Here is a 23,670-nt window from a genome sequence, read left to right as displayed (position 1 = left end):
AGGAGATGGTGCTTCTGGTTTGGTACCAGATGATTTTGCAGTAGAAATTGTTTTCAGATTTTGCAAATAATATTCATGGAAGTGAAAGATAGAGTAAGTATCATAAGATCTTTGAAGCAGTGTAGTTCTAAAAGAGTGAACTTATACTACTGCAACATAATCTACAACTAAACAAAAAGCAACTTATACTACTGCAACATCATCTACTACTGAACCACCAGAAGCAACTTATACTACTGCAACATCATCTACTACTAAACCAAAAGCACCATGTAGTCTACTATCTACTATTCTATCTACTATCTTACCATTACTAAAGAATTGACCAAACAACCCATTATGCCCTTAACATCAATTTATTTTACACAGCAAAAAGGATAAAAACGTAACTTTCTAATTCAAAGACTCCTGCTTCATTTTTGTGTAAGACATACCAATTAAGCCCTTCATAAGTCAAGTTCTTTGTTGTACTATAAAAAATGGCATGTCTTACTGCAAGGATAAAATTATAACAACCTAAATAAAACAACTCACTTCTCCCAATTTCATGCCATCTGCTCGGTTCCTATTGGTCAACATAGAAAAACAAACTTTTCCCTCCTTCCAAAAGTCATTTTCGATGTAAGAGAGAGCACAAGTCTCTGAAACTTCTCTCTCCATCACAACCTTGGCTATTCTCCATTGAATATCGTCCAACCTCTGCTTCCATTCAGGTTTCTTCTTCAACATATTCCTTTGTTGGGTTCTTAATGTCCTTCTCTATCTCCTTCATTTTGATGCTATTCATCCTTCATATTAAGTTTCGATTTTTATGCACTTTTTACATATGCTTGATATTAACTTTCGAGTTTCGTTTGTATTTCTTCCACAAAGTCGGCCAACAAGAATGTCCAGGGCTCCAATATTTATCAAGGATCTGGTCCACAGAAATCAAGTTTGGAAGATGCTGATAAGGGTTGTTGATTTGTGGGTTGTTAAGGAAAAAAAAAGGATATGTATATTCATCGTTTCCTTTCTATTTTGTTTCTATTTCACTTACCATTTTTCACTTCCTCTTTTCCTTTCTATTTCGTTTTATGGATTTGGTTTGATATATGTTGTTGTTAATGAGTTGTGTTCTTAAATGTGTCTCATAGTTGCCCAATATTTTTGCCCAATATTTTGGATCTTTGATTTTTGAGGTGTGAGTTTAAAGGAGGGAGAAGTGATTGATGATGCAATTCGACATGTATATTCATCGGATCTGAGATTTAGTTGGGTTATCTATGTTGTTCAGAAGGTAAAGTTGTTAGTCGTCTTTGATTTTTCTTTCACAACGTTTTGTTTTTCTTTTCATCACTACAGTGATAATAACTTCTTTATCTGCACAATTTGTTTGATAATAATAATCGCTTTGAATTGCAGGAAATCGGTGTTGCTGCCCTTCACCAAATTAGTGAGGATGGAATTAGACATATTTTGATTTGCATTGTGATATTTGAAATTTATTGATTTTATTGGTTTTTTGGTGTATTGGCAGGAGTGATATTTGATAAATTTTCATGTTTTCTTAAATGATGAAAGATGAACATACATTTGCTTAAAAAATTTACCCTCAAATGAACATACATTTTCATCAACTGGCTTTCCTGCCTCTAGTTGCCTTGGGCTCTAACACGTTGAGCTTTCTCATATGCTTCAGCAATCCTTCGATTCAGCATAATACTTCACCTAGGACATAGCAGCATCCCAGCATTCCTCCTAAGGCACCTCCATAAGTAGTCACGCAGACTTTGTCAGCTTTTGGGTAACTAAAGCTTGTCTGTTCCCTTTCCAGTTTGAGACACCTTTCGACCTCCTCCATTTCTGAACCTGGCTGGTTCAGGTCCACCATGTTGACTCCTAGGCTAGGATCTTCAGCAATCCTTACCTTTTCATATTTGATTCTAAGGCCTTCAGTATCCTCAATCATTTCGACCATAGGAACATTGTGAGGTTTTGTGGCCTAAAAAGTTATGATATTTACAGAAACCTCTTTTCTTTCGTTGTTCTAATGGGAGAATTTTAGTATTAGGAGGCACTATCATTTGACCATATTTTACAAATAAATCAAAAATTTCATCACATTTGGTGGCATCAAATGTGTAGGTTTTCTTAGGGAATTTATCATTTTTCTCTGTCTCGACAAGATTTTTGCCATTCGATGGTGTGAGCAATTTACTATAATATGGGGGTGCTTCTTTCAATTCATCCAAATCTACTTCGAATTCTTCGAAGCCATATGAATCATTGAAGATTTCTGTTTCTTCTTCTTCGGCCTCGACATAAGCTACACTTTCTTTTTTATAATTTTTATTTGCTCTAGCCTTTTCAGCTTTCAATCGTTCGACCTGTCAAACTCTATCTTCTAATTGGGCCATATCTCTGAGATATTGGGTATCTAGTTTCTTTCGAATAGAATAATCTAGCCCACCAGTGGCCATTTCTACTAATTCGTGTTCACGCATTACTGTAAAGCATATGGATTTCAATAGAAGAATGCTGGATAATTCTTTGAGACTTATTTTGGTTTGTCCCATGTAGAATTATTCATAGAACAATCTCTCCAATCGAGGCCATGCATCTAGAGAATTTGGTGGCAGTGTAGTGAATCACGTAAAAGCATTTTTTGTTAATGAACTAGGGAAATATATCCTTAGATTTTCACTATTTTCCAAATCCCCTGCCTCCGTCAAATATCTGGCTACATGTTCGACAGTAGATTCACTAGTGTCTCCTGAGAATTTTGTGAATTTGGGGACTTTACAACCCCTTGGTAATTTAGTCTGCAGAATATACTCTATCAAAGGGGAGGTATAATTTGGCCTTCTAAGGCTTGTGTTTAAGCCATTTTGTGCCATGATTCTTTCGATCATGGTGGTTAAATTTTTCTCCACCAACACATTATCTTTCCTAACCTTATGGACTACTTCGTCCACATCCTGATTTCTATTCACCATCATTACTCTCCTGGGTTATTGTTCAGGATTTTCATGTTGAATTCCCTACTATTCTACCCTTACCCCCATGTCCCCTTCGATAGCCTCCTGCCTGGGTGGTAGAACTTGATTAATGGTCGATTATTCCTCCTGTATTACTGCTTGGTTTCGCCTACATCGAGCAGGTGCTTCAGGGGCTCCCAAGAAATCTACTATTCACGCCATTTACGCTGACATTTGCTGATAGGTTTGGGTATTTTCTTGGTTAGTTCTATTAACATTTTGAATTAACGGGGAGAAGATGGTATTCATTTCTCTGGCAAGGACTCATACCATGTCATGGTTACTAGCATCCATTTGTTGCTTAAAGGCTGCCTAATTATTTTTTGTAAGCATAGGTAATTGGGTTGACAATCCTTGGTTCTGGGTACTTCGACCCACATTGTTCATACCAGAACCAGAATTTTGTATTGGCGAAAAGGTTATCATAGTGGACTGTGTATATGTGGACGTAATATTATGTAATCCTGACATGAAAGTGGATGACATTCCATATTGGGATTGTTCCCTCTAAGGCCTAAAAGTTTCGAATCCTGGTGGCCGAGGGGTAGTAGTTTGGACTTGGTTCCCAATATATGTCAAGATTGGACCACCTTAAGTGTTCGACAGGATATCCGTTGTACTCACATCGAGAGGCATGGTTATTGAATTATTTATGGGCATGGACCCTGTGGATGTAGGTATATAACTATTTTGTGGTCATAGATCATGTGGATGTGGACATGGCCTGTGAACCCAGAATTGTAGTCAATACATTCGTCGAACTTGCAACGACTGTGCCTGATCCTTGTGGAGGATTTTGTTCCCCCCAGCGCTGGTAGTATTAACCATCTTTCTGGTATATTTTCTTTTGGGTATTGGTTGGTTATTGTTGGCTATCTTACCACTCCCAAGGTTTATACAATAATGGCGAAGACGCACTCACAAGAGAACAACAAAAGACCCAAGTTTCAAGAAAAACAAAAAATATGTGATAAAAACACTTCGACACGGTCCCACCAGGTGTGCCAATTTGTTTACAGTGATTTCTAGTAAACAACCGTTAGTCTTCCAAATTCTACGTATTTGGTAACTTACAGGATCGACTAGATTGATCCTAGGACATGTGTCTAAGCGATGTTATATTTGAATTCATCTTTTGAACCTACTTTTTTTTACAAAAGTATTGAAGATTTCTATAAAGGTTGTGGTTATATGTAAATTAAATGTCTTTGATTACAGAATCTAAATGACTGGAATGAAAGATTCGAGTTAAATTTTAAAGGAAAGTAACATACATGCGAAAGGAAATGAAACTTAAAGAATTTGACTGAAATGTAAAGGAAAATCGAAAGGAATATTTAAAGGAACAGTATTGATAAAATAAAAAAACATTGAAAGTAATATTGATGTTTCTCATACATACATTCTCAGCAAACTCTTTTTCATACGCTGGTACTTGAGTTTTTTTTGAGTGATTTTGTACAAATTGAACACCACTGAATTCTAACATTAAGACCCCTATTTATACTAATTCGACTCTAACGGTCTTTTTCTAACGAAATGCCATGTTGCCCCTTTGCATGTGATTCGATTCTCTGAGGCTTCCACGCGTCCCTCTGGCTAAAACGAATCACTTTGAAATTCAAACCTTCCCGCTCAAAGTTCTAGAACACGACCAACGTGACTTGTCGAAATATATATCTTTGAAATATCTCGAATTATCCTAAATTATTATTTTTAAACTTCTAGAACATTTCAGCTTAAGCTCCAACTCGACATAGAGAAAAACCTTTCATACAAAGAAATTTGAAATAGCCTTACACAACCATTTCTCCATTTTTCCTTCGAAGCATACAGTTTAAGATACTTCGTCTCTGATTGTCAAAATCTCCAGCTAACACCAGCCCTGATGTTACATATCAGAGCAAGACCCACTAGGCTCAACAGAAACTAAACAACCACACTTTGAAGCTACCTCTTAAGCTTCATGTACTAATCTTGATCACCAACAAGTTACCCACGTTTTGAGGAAACATTTTCAAGCAGAAAGGGTGAGTAAATCACAATCATTATAAAAATAAAAAGTAATAGATACAGTAGTCATGGCATAGGGACAACAACAACATCATGACATCATTTACTACATCTATAGTATAACTGCAATCATTAATCCCTCACATCAAAGCACCACAATTCAAGAATTCATCAAACATATCACTTAATTCAAATATTGTGTAACGCCACAAATAATGAAATGCAACTAAATAAGTCTCATGCATGTGGTACCGAAACATCACTAATGACTTAGTCATCGTCATCTCCAAAGATCCCCACCAATACGATCGATTCTCGCTTGGAACCGGAGCACATCACCGTTTTTTCACTTAATCCACACTATGAGATTAAGGCCATCACTGGACCTAATGTTCTACAAACTTCCTTGGATTCCTCATCCTGCAAAATATCATTGGACTATCGTCCTACCAAATGCTATGAATGCATGATGCACAACAACACACAAAGACACGACCACGACTAGTCAAAACGCATCATCATTCATCATGTTCATCTTACCTCATCACAAGCTTCATAATACGCACATCATAACATCAAGATCTTTAGAAAAACAAACATCATATTTCACAACAAGGCATAGTTAACTCAATTCACGATAGAAACCACGCTTTTTAGTACATAATCACTAAGCGTCATCATCTCATCATAATATGACTCTTAGAAATATGAGTCCTATGGTTCATTTTATTTTACTAAGTTATAAATTACTACTCTAGCTTCACAACGCTTCAAACGACACGTCAATCGGAGTCCTGAAACTCAAGTTATGAATTTTACAAATTTTTCTGGTTCAGGCAACATTCGCCCGGCGAAGGGATATATTCGCCCGACGACTGAAGCCAGTAGCCTCTGCCTCCACTCGCCTTCTCTTTTGCCTGAAGCGTCTTGGGCGAGCTCGTTCTCCCGGTGAGCGAGTCGATCAGCTCTGCGAATCTATGCAAACATGGTTTTCCTGTTGCGATTTTCTGTATAAAATCAGTCCCAAAAGCTACGATTTCTTCATGTTATGGGCTATAAAACATAATCTAATCATCAAGTTTCATCTTATACCACTAATACAATATATTCCATATTATATGTATAATTATTTACAATCCATTGACATAAAACATCATCTATTCTCATCAATTCCTCACATCATCATCTATTCATCATAATCGAAAACCCCAAAAATAATCCTACCATTATCTAACACTTAAGTCAATTATAATAATCAATATAAACTCCTCTTACCTTAGATTTGGAGCTTCATTCCAATTACTCTCCGCGTTCTACAAATTTCTCTTTGAGTTCTTCCCTGTGCCCAAACTAAAACATCATTTATTCTCATCAATACCTCACATCATCATCTATTCATCATAATTGAAAACCCCAAAAACAATCCTACCATTATCTAACACTTAAGCCAATTATAATAATCAATGTAAACTCCTCTTACCTTAGATTTGGATCTTCATTCCAATTCCTCTTCGCGTTCTACAAATTTCTCTTTGAGTTCTTCCTTGTGCCCAAACTTATCTTCATAGCATTCTTCCAAAAATCTCACAATTGCACAGAATGAACTCTAACATACACTCTTCCTTATTTAACCCTTGGACCCCTAATATGGCTTTTATCTTATTTCCCTCACTTAGCCCCTTGAGTTGACTATCTTGCCCTTATCATATCAAACACCAATATTATTCTATTTTACTAATTAAATTAATCCCAACTAATTATTCTAATTATTCTAAAATGCTCTTAAATCTCAATAATCCTCATAACACGCATGGACATCACATAAATCACCAAAGCATCACATATCATCACCAAAACAATAAATACTTCATCAAGACTCATATAACATGCTAAATTAATTCAATAACTAATTAAATAATTAATCTAGATTTTCAGTGTGTTACATGTAACACCTGTTTTTGAATAAATGATTGTTTATCTTTTTCAAAAATATTTTCGGAGTTTTAGGGTGTTACATATGTCCCATCAAATGCTTTCACGTCCCTAGATCCTATGCTTGGGTTAGAGCATGTATGGCAAATCCTCATCGTGTAAAGCAAAGACAATGGCTTGAGGGGTAACTATTTTAGGTCATTCGCAAGATCCAAAACGAGGCCCAATGATGCAATGGAAACAATTAAGTGTGTGGGGCATGTATACCTTTTCCATGAAAATAGAAGATTCTGCCACAAGAGCTTTACTGACCTTCCAGATCAATCTGAAGGATGACTGCGATCCATACTTCACTCCACACTTTCTATTATGAATTGTTTCTCTTATTTAAGAAGGAAGACACATTATTTTGAGGTATTCAAATTCATTTCAATTTCACACATCACTTTTCACTTTCTTATTGACTTGAGTGTTGATGTAATAGTCTTGCAGATTCTCTCTCTCTCTCTCTCTCTCTCTCTCTCTCTCTCTCTCTCTCTCTCTCTCTCCAACATATCATAAGCTCAGATCCACTGCAACAAACTCTGCTTTTCATGGCTCACCAATAGATTTTTCTTCCTCCATGGAATAAAATCAAATTAACCCAAATTTATTTAATGAATGGATTTATATAGGATCATCTGATTAATATATAAGAGATACTTTTTAAAAAATTGTCAAACAAATATACAATTAATTAAATAATTTTTTATTAAAATTGCAACACTTAGATTAAATTCAAGAATTTAGAATTTTAACACTTTGAGTTAATTTAAAACACTTATAATCAACACATTAAAGTCTTAAATTTTACCAATTGAAATTTAAAATATCACCACTTTTTAAGTGAATTGAATTTATAAGTTTCAGATATAAAATTTTAAAATTTTAGGGTTAAATATATTTTTGCCTCCTATAAAATATTAAATTTTATTTTTGATCTCTATAATATAAAAGGATATGTTTTGACTCCTACAAAATTATTATGCACGTAATTTTAATTTTCACTGTTAAACCAATGTGTATTTTTAAATGATTATTTTGTAAACATGTTTAGAATATTTTAAAAAGTTCTTTGCAAAAAATAAACTCAAAATTTAATTTCTAAGTCAAGATTTTCATTAATTTTATCATTACCTTTTAAAATATAAAAAAATTTATATTTAATTCTTCTCATTTTAAAAATTCTAAAATTTGATAGATAAGTATTTTAAAGAATTCTAAATATATATGAAAAAAATTATTTAAAAATTTAAAAATTAAAGGATAACTAAACAATATCCAAATTTTTAGAAAATAATATGAACTAAAATTGTACTTATAAAAATTTTGTAGGGACTAAAATATATTATTTTTTAATACAAATTAAAAATATTCATAAAAATAAAAAACATATTTAACCCAAAATTTTAAATCACAAAATTTTGATTTGGAAGAAGTTGCTTCCAAACTCTAATAAGTTGAAATGAACATTAAATATATATATTTTTTTTCAAATTTAGGTGTCCTTCAGAAAAGTATCTCTCAAGAAATCTTCAAATAAATTGTCTTGTGAATTTCAATTTTCAATATATCAACCAGTAACAAACCCGTGCGTTTGCACGGGTTCTGGTATGGGACGCGCATTTGTTTCAGATCTATATTTTTAATAGAAAAATGTCTAGCATTCGTGAACAAAATAATTATTAAATGTATAGAAAAATATCTAGTACCTGTGAAAAATGATAATTGAATATATAGAAAAATGTCTGGTGCCCATGAGAAAATAACAATTAAGAAAAATGTCTGGTACCCGTGAAAAAAATGATAATTGAATGTATAGAAAAATGTCTGGTACCCGTGAAAAAAATGATAATTGAATGTATAGAAAAATGTCTGGTACCCGTGAAAAAATAATAATTGAATGTATAGAAAAACGTCTGATACCCGTAAAAAAAATAATAATTGAATGTATAGAAAATATTCTTCTAAACTACTTTAAACATACTCTTAAATCATTAGATAAATTTCATCCAACTCTACACAAATTTATCCAACAATATATAAAACATGTTAAAGAGTATGTTCTCACCATCATCAATCAATATTCTTTAAATTTAAAGATTAAAATTTACTATAATTAAAATTAAAATTTGTGCCATACAATATTAAAAATATATTAAAAAAAACACTTTTTTAATATATAGGAAATAATAAGAATAATTGAAATATTTACTATGATCTATTTTAGGAAGAGGATTTGACCCTTGGAATTTTATACATGACATTACCGCAAGCTATATGTTGATAATCACTAATAATGTTTGGACATTTCACCTTTGAAATGAGAGTCAATGCAGTTGCACGGGTTTTGGTGTGGACCGCAGATAAGTTACCATTTTGTCATGAGAATTGAAACAAATGTGAAATATTGATATTGTATTGAAAATAGTTGGAAAAAATTGGTCTATAAGGAAAAAAAAAAGGCCCAAAAAGGTTGTGATCAGAAAAATAAAATATAGACAGCCTCTAGTAATTATAGTTGGTATTGAACGTGAGTTGAGTAGTTGATCATATAATTGTAATGTCTTAAATTGACATTAAATCTGGATAGTAAAGGTGTATGTTTATATTCCAAATTTTCCAGATAACATTGAGTCATAAAGGTGTATGTAATTAAGAAAAATAAAATCATTTTTATATAATTAATTAACGATAAAACAAATAATATCATATGTGATAAAACATCAAATTACTTGTCTGCCTATGTAAACTCCCTGTCCTAATAGAAACCAACATGATTTTTGGGATGCATTTCATCTAACAGAAGCAATATACATTTTGATGGGAAGAATGGCTTTTAGTGGCAACACCAACTTTGTCTACCCTAATAATATAATGTTTGAACCACAACCTATGCATACAAAAAATATATCTTTTACCAAATTAACATCCTCTAGCTTCACCCAATTACACATACTCCAACGTATCTATGTTTGGGAATGTAAATACTTGCAGCAAAGCAAATCAGTAACAAATAGTAACTTGCTACTTAAGGCATGCCGACATAAAGGTTTATAATATTCAATTTTTTACGACATCCGAGAGGCTTTTGATCCATTTCAGTACCACAAGGAACCTGATACAATATCCATCACTCACCCCAGATACAACTGAAGCAAGTACCCTAAAAAAATTGATGAAACCCAAGTAGATAGGATCAAGATCAAAGTAATAAAACATGTAGTCTAGATTTCTATTACAAAGATCCATAGATGAAAATACAAAACAGAAAGTCTGTAACATTCTAAAATGTGTGATTTAAGCTTAGCAGTGTCAACAAATTGACTCCCATCATAGCATTAGAAATCAATAATTTTTAATTCAATCTTGAACACGAATGACAAGCAGACATACAAACTGACAATCAAAGGCCGAATATCCTACATCGGGTATTGAGTGCTCAAGTACAACTAATGATTGGTCATAGGAACTATAAACTACAACTCTGTAAGGACAATATAAGCAATAACAGAAATGTATCACTTATCTTTAGCTACCACAATGAATTGAAATGACATATCTTTTAATGTCGGTATCGAAGTTGCTTTCCTTTCGATATAAATTTGAGTAATTGTTGTCTTGTATTCATCTGCCTCTCATCGACAACTACTTTAGCAAAGATAGCTGCTGGATTTATGGATGTTCCATTTATCGCCGCTACAACGACTTTAGTGTCCAACTACTGCACTTGAATAACAGGCACAAATGCAGAATGTAAGCAATAACCAAATGGGTTTAGGTTAAGTTAATGTTCAAAGATGACAAATGCTCCCCAAATTAGCATACACAAACATTTACCTACGTACTCGCTGTCACACATATAATTGACAATAGAGTTTATGTGTGATACAATACAGATGCTTGAATTAATGATAATACTTTCCCCAAATCTCTGGAAAAGGCATTAGCATTAACATCGTTGCTTGTGGCACCCATTTGAATTAAGGAAGTTGCCATCGAGTCATAATCTTCAATGGCAATCGATCCTAAGAAGACTTCCATAGCAGCCCATGTTTTTCGAGATATACCACCAACAATTCCTGTAGGTTGAAATTTGTTTTTCAGAATATAGATATCGACTGTAAATGTACACGGTATCTATACAAACATCAGAGTATTCTAAAAGGCTAGTGAGTGTCCGTACCTATAACAGTTTGTAGACTACGATATCTTGAAGAAAACAATATTATCTTATCTTCAGAAAACAACCACATGAAGATATAACCCCAGACATAGTTACTTCAGAACCAAAAGAAGCATTTAAAACAGTGTGTTTGTCTATATGACCCCATACAGTAGCCATTTAAAACCCAGACAACAAACATTTGAAACTCAATGTTTATTAAACAATCGATAGGACCTTATCATCTTAAACATAGACGTAGGCAAATAACATAAGTATCACACGTGCAGAATGAGCAAATTACAAGAGGGAAAAGCAACACCGTGAATTCACATAGATCATGTATTTCCAACTATTTATTAATAGGAAAACTTTATAAACAAAATCTCACTTGTACATTCGATAAATATGAGAAGATAAGTTTTCTGGACTTGTCAATCTTCGTCACCATAGCTTGCCTCATCACCACTTTAATCATTACTATAAGTTCCTTCGAGATCCAAATTAACCTGCTACACTTGAATAACTTCTTGATTCTTGGGTTGAGGAATTTGAAGGGGTATTTTTGGTTCCTCGAATCTTACTACTGAAAGTAAGTTAATAAGAGGAAGTGAGTCAATAGGAATCAATGCCACAGGATCCCCAGGTCTCCCCTAGGTGGAGGCTTAAATGGTATATCAATAGGCAATTGTACATGCATTCCAGGTTTCTAACCAAGCGGAATAGAAAAATTGGGAGGAAGAAATTTTTTTCTGCGACAGCGTGACTGTCGCCACGCTTATGACGAAAGCAAGTTGATTAGCCTGCATAAATACAAAACATCAGCAAAACATTATCGAACAAACAAAAATTCTGAAACATTATAGCTTTCATTCTCAATGAATATTTTATAATCGAAGCACAATAATTAATTTGATCAATAATTGAATTTAGAAAACTTCTCCATCCCGTATGAGGCGAGAAACATTTCCTCAGCTGTTGCATTCTTCTGCCATTCATTCAACTCTCGTGATATTCTTTTATAGGAACATTCCTTTGACCTGTTTTACATCATACATATAGTTATCAATTGTAGCACCAGTTTCATAACAAATTATTTCAAAAGTATACACACACCAGGTGCAGTAAGTTTCTTTGGAACTCCAAGTTACAATCTTCCAGTTTAAAGAGAAAAATATCCAGTCACGATCTGCCCATAAGAGAATTCGGTAACAGGAGCATTATACGGAACACGTTCATTTATGCCGATGAATACACAAACAGGGCGCATACATCATTATTAAAACATGCCACATATCAATCGAATAAAACTACCTGCATTTGCAAGCTGACAATGACAAGCAATGACATGTAAATTCAGTAGAAACTTACTTGGAAACAACAATTAACTGGCAGTATGCAGCTGCTGTCTCAACTAAGTCAGCCGAGAGTTCTTGAAAACCTACGGTGAGAAAAACCATTAGCAAATAACAATACTATCGGACATGTCGCACAAATTATATTGATAAATCAACAAAAAATTAACGGTAAACAAAATATAATGACCTGCATTTGAAGGAGAAGATCAAAAACAGTAATAAAAATAGATGGATACAAACCAAGACATGATATTAATAGAAGAAACATGAATATGAATAGGAAGTCTAAAGAAGATTCTTAATTCATCATTAGGGTTTATGTGAAGGAATCAGAATTTTTAAGGGGAATGATTCAAATCATGTTAGCGAGTTAAAGGCCTCAACCCTCATACAGTTTCATCGAATAATCATGGGCCTAATCTTTACTACAAATCACAAATAAACTTTGATTCACAATAAAGATAAAAAGAATAAGTTAACAGTTGATTCACATTTTTTCACTGCAGTAGAATACAAAATCAAAACCCTAAAATTCCATCATCATCATCCTCATGTAACAAATTTTCCAAAAACAATGAGAAGAAAGAAAAAGAACGCAGTTCAGATTCCGTAAATGGGATACAACATTAACGTTCATGAAACCCTATTACATCATCATCTTCCTCATTTTTTACACAGACCCTTCATAAAATATTGAGAGAAGAAGAGAGATTATAGAACTCAAAATACGAAAAACAAGAAAGATCTCACCGATTTGCTGTGACTTTGAGCTTCACCAACATCATCATCAATCTCACGACCATAACCCTTAGCAATAACCATCAACGGTTCAAAATCAACATCATGATATCATCAGCAAACAGGTTCATTGTCACCGAATCGCTCTGGATTGCTGCGATTGAACGATTACAGATCTGAAAAGGGTAAAACTGAAGGATAAAGAGATTTTGAAATTAATGTAAAAAAATAAAGTAAAAGTCGAACCTCTAAAATCTGAGGATAATCAGCGTCTTCTTTGTCGTATGCGATTCAACTCCGACCACCACAGGCAACAAAATCAAAACCATACCATGGAAGTGTTGGATCTGGAAAAAATAGTCTTGTTAATAAACAACATAGAAGTCACAAATTCCATAGGTTGAGCAAACAAACCATACCGGATCATGGTGATAATGTTGTGTTAGAATGAAGCTTGAGGAAGAGGAAGAAGGTTAATGAAAAGGAAGAAGAATGACAGTAGTCATGAGAAAGAGAAAAGGGAGAGAGAAAGAAAGAATGAAGCTTGAGGAAGAGAAAGAAGGTTAATGAAGAGGAAGAAGAAGGACAATAGTCATGAGAGAAAGAGAAAAGTTTAACTAAACAGTATCCAAATTTTTAGAAAATAATATGAACTAAAATTGTACTTATAAAAATTTTGTAGGGACTAAAATATATTATTTTTTAATACAAATTTAAAATAAAATTTAAAATATTTATAAAAATAAAAAACATATTTAATCCAAAATTTTAAATCACAAAATTTTGATTTGGAAGAAGTTGCTTCCAAACTCTAATAAGTTGAAAGGAGCATTAAATATATATATATATATTTTTTTTCAAATTTAGGTATCTTTCAGAAAAGTATCTCTCAAGAAATCTTCAAATAAATTGTCTTGTGAATTTCAATTTTCAATATATCGATATATGTTGGTTATGATTTTTAATTTATAATTATATAAATTATGTATATTATAACTATAAGCGCATAATTTTCTATTTTTATAAAAATAATTAGTTAAATCCAAAAAATTGTTGAGCATAGGAGAAATCTCAAAAAAAAATTGAGATATAAAAGCCAATGATCAAGAAATAGGGATGGCAACGGGTCGGGTGCGGGTTCCAAACTATCCAAATCGACACCCGAACTCGAACCCGCAATAAAATACATTTCTCCTACAACTTTCCACAATATATATATATATATATATATATATATATATATATATATAAATATATATATATATATATATATATATATATATATATATAGGACATATCATATGAGAATGACATATTTATATGAGAATGTGAGAATGAATCTGAACCATTGAATTTTAAAATAAATGGTGGAGATTATATGTGAATCTTTTTTTTCTTTCTCATAGATTTTGAAATAAATGATGTAGGAGAGAGAAAAAAAAGATTCACCCATAATCTCCACCATTTATTTTAAAATTCAATGGTTCAGATTCATTCTCACATTCTCATATAAATATGTCATTCTCATGTGATATGCCCTATATATATATATATATATATATATATATATATATATATATATATATATATATATATATATATATATATATATATATATATATATATATATTTATATATATAAGCGGGTGTGATTTCGAGTTTTGGATGCGGGTTTCACACTATCCAAACCCGCACTCGAAATATCGGATGACATCCGAACCCGAATTCAAATTCAATTAACTCAAATTTTCACCCGTTGATTTGAATTCGGGTACAGATAGACCTCCATAGATTTGGGTCCGTTTGCCATCTTTATCTAGAAACTATGAAAAGTAATCTATAAATTATTAAGGACTTACTTTGAGATTTACTTGCAAATTTATCTACGGATCAATATATGTGAATGTTGCTACAAAAGAATTGACAGATTATTCCTGCCCGATTAACTATTTTAATTTGTTAATATTTTCATTAATGTTAAAAGATAATTTCTTTTATTTTTTAAATTTGATTGGGAAAATAACTGTAAAAACATTCTTTGCCGAAAATCTTAAAATTTATTAACTTATGAGAAAAACTAAAATTTCATAACAAAAGGCACATCAACACATCTACCAAAACTAATTAATGAATAGAGTATTTGTGGTGATACATTAAAAAGTGTGAAGGAATGTGTATATATTTAGAAGTTTTAATTACTAGATACTTACAATTAAAAAAAATCTCAATCATATATAGGGTCCGTTTGTTTTGGCTTTTCTTAAAAATGATTTTTATAGTGTTACCAAATTTTGTGAAAAAAATTTTTACAAAGAAATTTTTTATAAAAGCTTCAAATGAAAATTTGGATATCAAAATTTCAAATAATCACTTAATTTTGAAGCTATTTCAAATAGATTTTCATAAAAATCATTTTTGAAATACAACTTTTTAAAAAAATTATGATTTTGACCAAGTTTTGGTCTTCAATTATGTATGTTTATGTTATAGGATGTCAAATTAAGTGTTTTATTTTAGAAAAGACGAATATAAAAAAATTTGTAGTATTTTGAAAAACGGTTTTAAAAAATCTATTTTCAAAAATACAAAAAATCCATTTTTTTAAAGCTGAAATAAACTGGCCCAGAACTAATGGCTGAGAATAATGGGGTGGGGAGAATAATGATGAAGAAAAGGGTATAAATGGTGGGGAGACGACGGGGTGATGTAGAGAGGAAGGAGTAATTCTGTTGTTCAGTTGTTTTTGCACTTTGGTGGGACATAGCAAAATAAATGTGATAAGTAGCAATAACACGATTCAATATATCAAACACACATCCTTCGTTGAATTCGGCTCAACATGCATGAATCAATGTTGGAAGTCTCTTTTTCCACCAATTTAATTGAAATACACTGATATTGTAAAAATTTTTTACACCGTCAGTAAATTACAACTATTGATAAGTATAAAAAGTTTGACTTTTATTTTAACTTCTTTTAAAATAATACAATTGGATGTTCATGATGTAATGAAGGTGTAAAAATTTTTACACTGACCGTGTATATCAATTAAACTCTTTTCCACCCATAAACCACTAGAAAATTATACTTTAAAAAAATTATTAATGGAAAATAACATTTATTTTGAGAAAAAAATACAAATGAGATAGAGTAATTTTTTATTCAGTTGAAAAGTTTCTAGACAGCATGTATATTTATTTACATAAAAATTAATAAATTATATATTAATTTCTATATTCTTTAACATTAGCATTCTTTATTTCAACAAAATTAATTGATCAATTTTGAGTTTTATTATTATAATTTTTTATATAAACTAGTCCGAAACCTGTGTTGTCGCCCGGGTGTATTATTTGTGGTATAGTATTTTTTGAACGATACGAAATTTGACCAAATTAAATATATAAAATGGAAATTAATCATTTTAAATTTTTTTTTACTAATAAGATATTAGTAGTATAGAAATTAGATTCTAAGTTAAAATAATGATTTTTTTTAAGATAAGTCAAGAACACAATAGCAAAATATAATCAAGTATTGAATTAAATAATTGACGGCCAAACAACAATTAAAAGAAAGGGACATGGGTCAAAATAAATTAAAGAGTAAATAAAATTGAGAAAAATCATTAAAGGTATAGTCACATGTGAAAATTCCAAGAAGATATGAGGTAATAATTAATTAAAATAGTAATTAAAAATTAAAATTTTGTCTCTTAAATTAAGATAATAATTAATTAAAGGAAAAATAAATATTATGTTGACAGTGACCCGTGAGATAAATAAATTATTAATTTTATTAAAAATTATTTTGATAAACACATGAAAAACGTATGCACATTATGTCTACGAATACAGTGTTGTATTGTGTTAACTTATTATTTTTAATTTTAAATATAAATACAAAATTAAATAAATTAACTTACAAATATAAATGAAAATAATTCCAATTATTACAATATTAAAAATAAAAATAGATATTTCATCTCTTCAGCAATTCTAGATTAATGGCCCTGTACAACAGTAATTCAGAAGAAAGAAAGTTACAAAAAATAACTACATGTTTTAACTTTTAATTTTAATAAACATTAGTTACATGTTAACAAAACAACAAAAACACTGCAACTAAGCCCAATTAAATAATATAAACAAAATAATTTTTATTTAAGATTGATTTTGATTGGTTTTGCATAATTTAAATTTATTTTTTAAATTAATTTAATTGTTTTGAATTAAGATTTAAATTTAATTGTATAGTTATATTTATAAAAAGTTCTATGTTAGTGATAGTTAATAATTTGTCTAATTTAATTGTCTTATTTATCAACTAATAAAAATCATTTGCAATACCATATAATAAGTTAACGTAATAGAAACCCGAGAGGATTGGTTTAGTGGGAAGGTGCTTGGGTCTTAAGTGTATGTTTTCCTTCAGGTAGAGAATAAAAAAGAGAAAAAGATTGTATCTTATTAATACCACAATAGATTTTAACTCACTAGATGACTAATGAAAGTCAAAAGGAAAATTAGGTAAATGATATATCCATGATGTTGTAGCTTGACACAACAACACTGTTCGTAACCGTATAGAACTTAAATCTATCTGTTTATGTCCTTTTGAACCTAGATGAGGCGTTGCATAGGTTCTAATGTTCATTGGCTCTAAACCACCGATTCGGGCTTCATAATTCTGTTCAATGCAATTCTTTGTACATTTTGTCTCCTCTTTGCAGTTGCAAATAGTAACTTCAGCTTCTGATGTTGAAGAGTATTCATAAAGTCTTGCAATGGCAGATCTTATCACGAAGCCTCCCAAAGAATGTGCAAAAAGGAGATCTTCTGCATCCCTGCCATGTGACTAACAACAGATAGTACCTAGATAAACATCAATTAAGTTTAAAACAGGAGATTCAATCATTCATTTGTGAATGAGTTATCACAAGGTCAACAACATAAATCATTTCCGACATTAATTTAAAGTTCAGGAAAGTACGAGAGACTATAAGGGTCAAATTGCTACTACCAAAATACCTTCTCAGCTGGCCTCTCACCCATTGTATCAACACCATCAAATGTCAATTTTGAAGAATTGCATTCACTACCTGTTCACAATATATCATGTAAAATCAAAGTTAACTATGTTCTTTTATAAAGTCACAAGACAGTCTACGATTAATAACGGAGCTGCACTCATGTCATACCATTTAGCTCCAACATTTACTAAAAAATTGAGTTTGTATGTGTTTGGAAAAGCATTGTATTAGTAAAATCACAGCAGAAAAATCATGTTGCTGTAGAAGCTTAGTTTTCTAGCTTCAATATTTTCACGTAAACCAACCATTGAAACACACATATGGAGCTTGCAGTTGCAACACTAAACCAACCATTGATTATATTGTGACTCTTATCTCGGCTTGCTTTAGATGGCTACTGAACAATCCATAAAGGCATGTCATATAAATTGCTTTAGACGCTACAAATAACGGGAATACTGATATGGCCTGAAGGTGTAACTCATATTCATATATTGTACTGTTGAAACAATAAAATATTATAAGTTATAATAGATAGACAAAAGACCATTTCTGCATAGAAAAGACATGTAATCATCATAATCTACAAAGAAATACATGCCATATACACAATTCAAATAAGCTTATAGACATTATAAATATAATGAAAAGACTTAGAAGTTCATTAAGTGGCTTACTTGAATCGAAAAGAAATCTCGAGTTTAATAATGCGGCAGCGTTTACAAAACCGCTTCCCATGTCAAATGTGTATGCAAAGGTCCTCACAAAGATGCATAAACCTGAAACTTGACAGAAAACATGTGAATTGGCTAGAGGAAATGCCAATGGCAAAAGTTGCAATTTTTTTTTTGTCTTGAAAGCATAATACTTGGATAATTTATGAGGGATGACACTGAGTTGTTCTGTTAAAAATATTCGCAGTTATAAAAGATGGTCACTTTTTTCTCCTTATTAATGACCTTACAGGTCACTTTTTTCTCCTTAAAAATTATTAGTTGTTATTGATAATTTTTTTCTTACTGCTACATAATTCCAAGAAAAAAAACTTCAAACTCCTGCAACTCTTTTCCATTATTGAGCAGTCTTACTCAAAAATTGAGCTTGGTCAATAAAATGGCCATATAAATTGCAAGTGTACAATACTTTAAATTAGATTTTACCTTGATTTGTCATATAAACTGCAACATTGAATTCCACCTTCTTTTGATTCTCATGTTGTAAAGAGAGAAAACATAGAAAACAACAAAATCGGAGGTTTAAACCTATTGTTAACCAAAATCCTAATTTTTCATAGCCGTGCATCTTCTTCATTTTCATAGTTTACAAATTGGAGGCTTAAACTCATTGTGAACTGAGCTTGGTCAAGTTACCTGCAAATTGGAGGCTTAAACTCATTGTAAACTGAGCTTGGAGGCTTAAAATTTTTTTCATGGGTTGATAAGGAATCTGAAAAACAGAAATAAACTTCAAACCTGCAAGTGTACAAATTGTCTAAAGAGAATAAGTAAAACAGAAACTGGGAAGAGATGGAAGAGAGAGCGGCGAAAAGAGAGTGACTCGTGACACATGTTAGCTTCTTTGATAAAAATGGATGGTTAATTTGTTAGTTACTAAAATGTTCAAGTTGTAGTGTAATGACATCAAAAATCTATTGTGCCCATATTAAAATTTTTATCTGCCATGAGTATTGAACACATGACATAGTAATTGCAAAGGGCACCACCAACCATTAGCCTATACGCTTTTGTTGTTTTAATTCTTGCATTAAGTGTATATATTATAATAATTTCTGAAAACATGTTTACTAAATATTTATTACATGAATTGCATATTTAACATTAATATTTAAACTATTGTAACGTAAATATTCAAAAAATATTAAATACCATTGATATTTCAAAATGATAATATTCAAATAACTTTAATTATTTAGATTACTAATTAAACATAACGTTAATAAAATAGTTTAAATTAATTTATTAAATTAGTTTATTACATTAGTTTAAAAGCAATTTTATTTTTTTTAAAATATAGCCTATAAAACAAGACTAAATTAATTTGGTTCAGTATTTTTTAAATTATTTTTTATAAAACATAGTCTATAAAACATGACAAAATCAATTTGGTTCAATATTTTTTAAATTAGTTTATGTAATTAAAAACAAACCAAATTAAAACTAAATTAAAACCAAATTAAACTAATTTAAATTAAAATAAAATTAATTTAGTTTATAATAATTTTGTTTATATTAATTTAGTTTAATTTAATTTTGTTTAGTTTAATTTTTTTATATTTTATAATTTAATTAACTTTAATTTAATTTAGTTTATATTTTATAATTTAATTATGTTTAACAGTAAAGTAAATATTAATTGTAACAATATTGACTAATAATAATGTTAACTAATACTAACTAATAGCTATAATATAATTATTATATTTTAACTAATATATCTTATAATTTAATTAACTAATATAATAATTAATTTATTTTATAATTTAATTAACTAATATATTAATTAATAAGTTAATAATAATTAACTAATATATTAAAAAATAAATTAGTTAATATATTAGTTAATAAAACATATATTAAAACATAATAACCTAAATAAATATTTAGTAAACATGTTTTCAGAAATTATTATAATATATACACCTAATGCAAGAATTAAGACAACAAAAGTAAATAGCCTAGTGGTTGATGGTGTCCTCTTGCAATTATTAGGTCATATATTCAATATTTATAAAAGGCAAAAATTTTAAAAAAATCACGTCAATAAATTTTTATAAATACTTTAGTAAATTTAAGGACTTGGTCGGTTATTTATCTCTCTTTATATATCTTTGAGATATAGAAGATGAAAATTTATCGAATGATTCTAAATTAGACCAATTCATTTGTATTCGTATTGTAGAACAACATTTAGTTTGAGACTTAAAAAAATGTAAATTAAACACTTTTGATAAGATAAAAGGAGTAATTTCTTATTCTGTTGAAATGTATACTTATAGACACATGTATATTTATGGGAGTTTCTTATCCTAATCTATGGGGTTCTTAGGCATCATGTGCTATTCAAAAAATACACATTTGTTTCTGAAGATGTATCTCTAAACGCACTTATTTTTACTTAACATTAAAATTTTCCGGAGCTACATTTACAGAATATGTCCGTATGCATATTTACGGAAGAAACCCAGAAACAGAATACCAGAAAATCAACATTACAGTGATAAAATCAACATTCATAAAATAAAATCGGAATTACATTGATGACTTCAACAGAAAATTAAATACTACATTTCAATATCCTGGTGGACACTTGCACATCTCTAAGATTTGCTCGGCCGTTCTTCATACCGTCGTTACCGACTCGAGCGAGATTTTCTCTTTGAAACTGAAATACGTTCGCCACATCGCCAAAACATCCTCTCGATTCTTGAGCTCAAAGTTGTTGTAAACAATATTCCCTTAAGTGTCAATTGAAGGTGAACGATACTCGAGCTTCACAACATTTCGTTTGTCTCCGTAAGGTAGGTGATAGTGGATTTCGTCAATGATATCATCGAGCGAGGTGTAATTGTTGAGTTTGAACGTCCACCCTGGTATTTATTGCCGTCAGAGTAGGAGACACTTGCGACATACCAACGGATGTTGATATCATATTGAGATATTTTTGTGTTTGTGTGAAAGACAACATAAGAAACCCCAAATTTATAGAAAACCTAGGTGAATATGGACCAACCATTTTTTGTCAAACTTCTTTCCGTATCCATATCCATGGAAAGACTCCATATTTATTGGTTCCGGAGGTATCTCTCCGAAACATTATCTAGAACTACAAACTTAAGAACCTTTCGTAGATACATATCCGGAACTTTCGCTGATACATTTTTAAACCAGAACAAAATAATATAAATAGTGAGTATATTGCAATGTTAAAAAGTGAGTATATTACAATTTTAAAAAGTGAGTACATTGCACTTCAAAAATTCAAAATGAATCAAAACAAGTGTCGCCGGATAAATCTATTGGTGGTTCCCTCTTGAACCTTTCCGGATTAGATTCCTTTTCAATGTTGTTAAATCTTTTGAATTCGTGCATCCTTTCAACAAAATGATCCGGCCACGTCTCGACATTTAAAGTTGAATGAGTCTCCCATTTCGGTGATGTAGGTGGTATGGGCATCCCATTTTCAAGTAAAATTGTATAAAATGATTTAATTTTACAAGCCATCAAATACACATGATGCGATCATTTGGATTTCGAGGTGGTGCGGTGCGGAGTGGAAAAAAGGTTTCCGAAAACCCATATCACGTCAAGTCAATGCACACCCTATCAGGAGTGGCCCTGAGCACGGACTCGCGGGGCGGGAGCCCAGGGCACCATAATTTAATGGGCACCAATTTTTTTTACCTATATATATATATATATATATATATATATATATATATATATATATATATATATATATATTTATTAAAATAGAGTTTTCTATTCTGAAAATACTTGTTAGAAATTTTTTTGGAAAAATATTGGCTAACAAAATTATAGGGGAATTACAAAGTCAAAATTAATAAATGAATGTAATTTCCCTTAAGTAGTAGAGTAGAATAAAATTAATTAATTCCCCTAATATAAAATCAATTCATATATCCATAATTTTAGCAACTAAAGAGTCTAATTTGACCACTAAAATTAAAATAATGATATAAGGAACAAGAATCATTGAAAAGTCAGATTTCTAATTCTCAAAAGTCACATAACGTTACCCTAGTTTATTAATCTGCGTTCTTTCTAATTCTCAAATCTCAATCTAATTATAATCTTTCTATCTCTCTGAAAAAGCATAAGTGTTTCCTGTCAATTCAACAAGAAAATTGATTAGCTTGTAATGCACCCCATATAGCTTTTCTGGTTTCATAATGAAAAACACGATAATATTCATTAACACCAAGTGAGGATATGGGAATATTTTGTGCTTTCCAATCGTAAGACCACTTTTTCTTATCATTATCATCCCATTATGCTTCCGATTCAGGTACGACAACACCATTATCACTGGTCATTGTAATTTCACTAGAACCATTGATAATAGTGTTCCATACTCCCTTAACAACCGAGGTGATATGGATACACATACAATCTTTCCAATAACCATAGTTTTCATTAATTAAAATAGGCGCTCTATTGTATGCCCCTTTAGGTTTGGTAGTCACTACCTAATAAGCGTTTTTGATGCACCTAATGAATCAGAGCTCTTGATATCACTTGTTAGACGATTACAACTTATCTAGAGGGGGTGAATAGATCCCCAAGTTAAAAACATACTTTTAAAAACTATTTTAGAAACATGGAAAAACTATGG

The 23,670-nt window shown here is 30.9% G+C and overlaps 1 long non-coding RNA gene and 1 pseudogene across 2 annotated transcripts; both read right to left on the bottom strand.

The window, feature by feature from the left end:
• Positions 1-10,314: 10,314 nt before the first annotated feature.
• LOC131640088 (uncharacterized aarF domain-containing protein kinase At5g05200, chloroplastic-like) lies at positions 10,315-11,085 on the bottom strand (annotated as a pseudogene).
• Positions 11,086-11,565: 480 nt separating this feature from the next.
• LOC131640087 (uncharacterized) lies at positions 11,566-13,614 on the bottom strand. 2 transcript variants are annotated; one of them, XR_009295151.1, is made up of 4 exons: positions 13,512-13,614; positions 12,286-13,441; positions 11,884-12,209; positions 11,566-11,755 (listed from the first exon to the last, which is right to left on the bottom strand). It is a non-coding gene; the product is annotated as an uncharacterized LOC131640087 (long non-coding RNA). The 2 variants fall into 2 exon arrangements; XR_009295150.1 differs by having other exon boundaries at positions 11,884-13,441.
• Between the last annotated feature and the right edge of the window lie 10,056 nt (positions 13,615-23,670).

This window comes from Vicia villosa, unplaced genomic scaffold, assembly GCF_029867415.1.
Source record: "Vicia villosa cultivar HV-30 ecotype Madison, WI unplaced genomic scaffold, Vvil1.0 ctg.002932F_1_1, whole genome shotgun sequence".
Classification (NCBI taxonomy): domain Eukaryota; kingdom Viridiplantae; phylum Streptophyta; class Magnoliopsida; order Fabales; family Fabaceae; genus Vicia; species Vicia villosa.
This window is presented reverse-complemented; position numbering and strand designations above follow the sequence as displayed.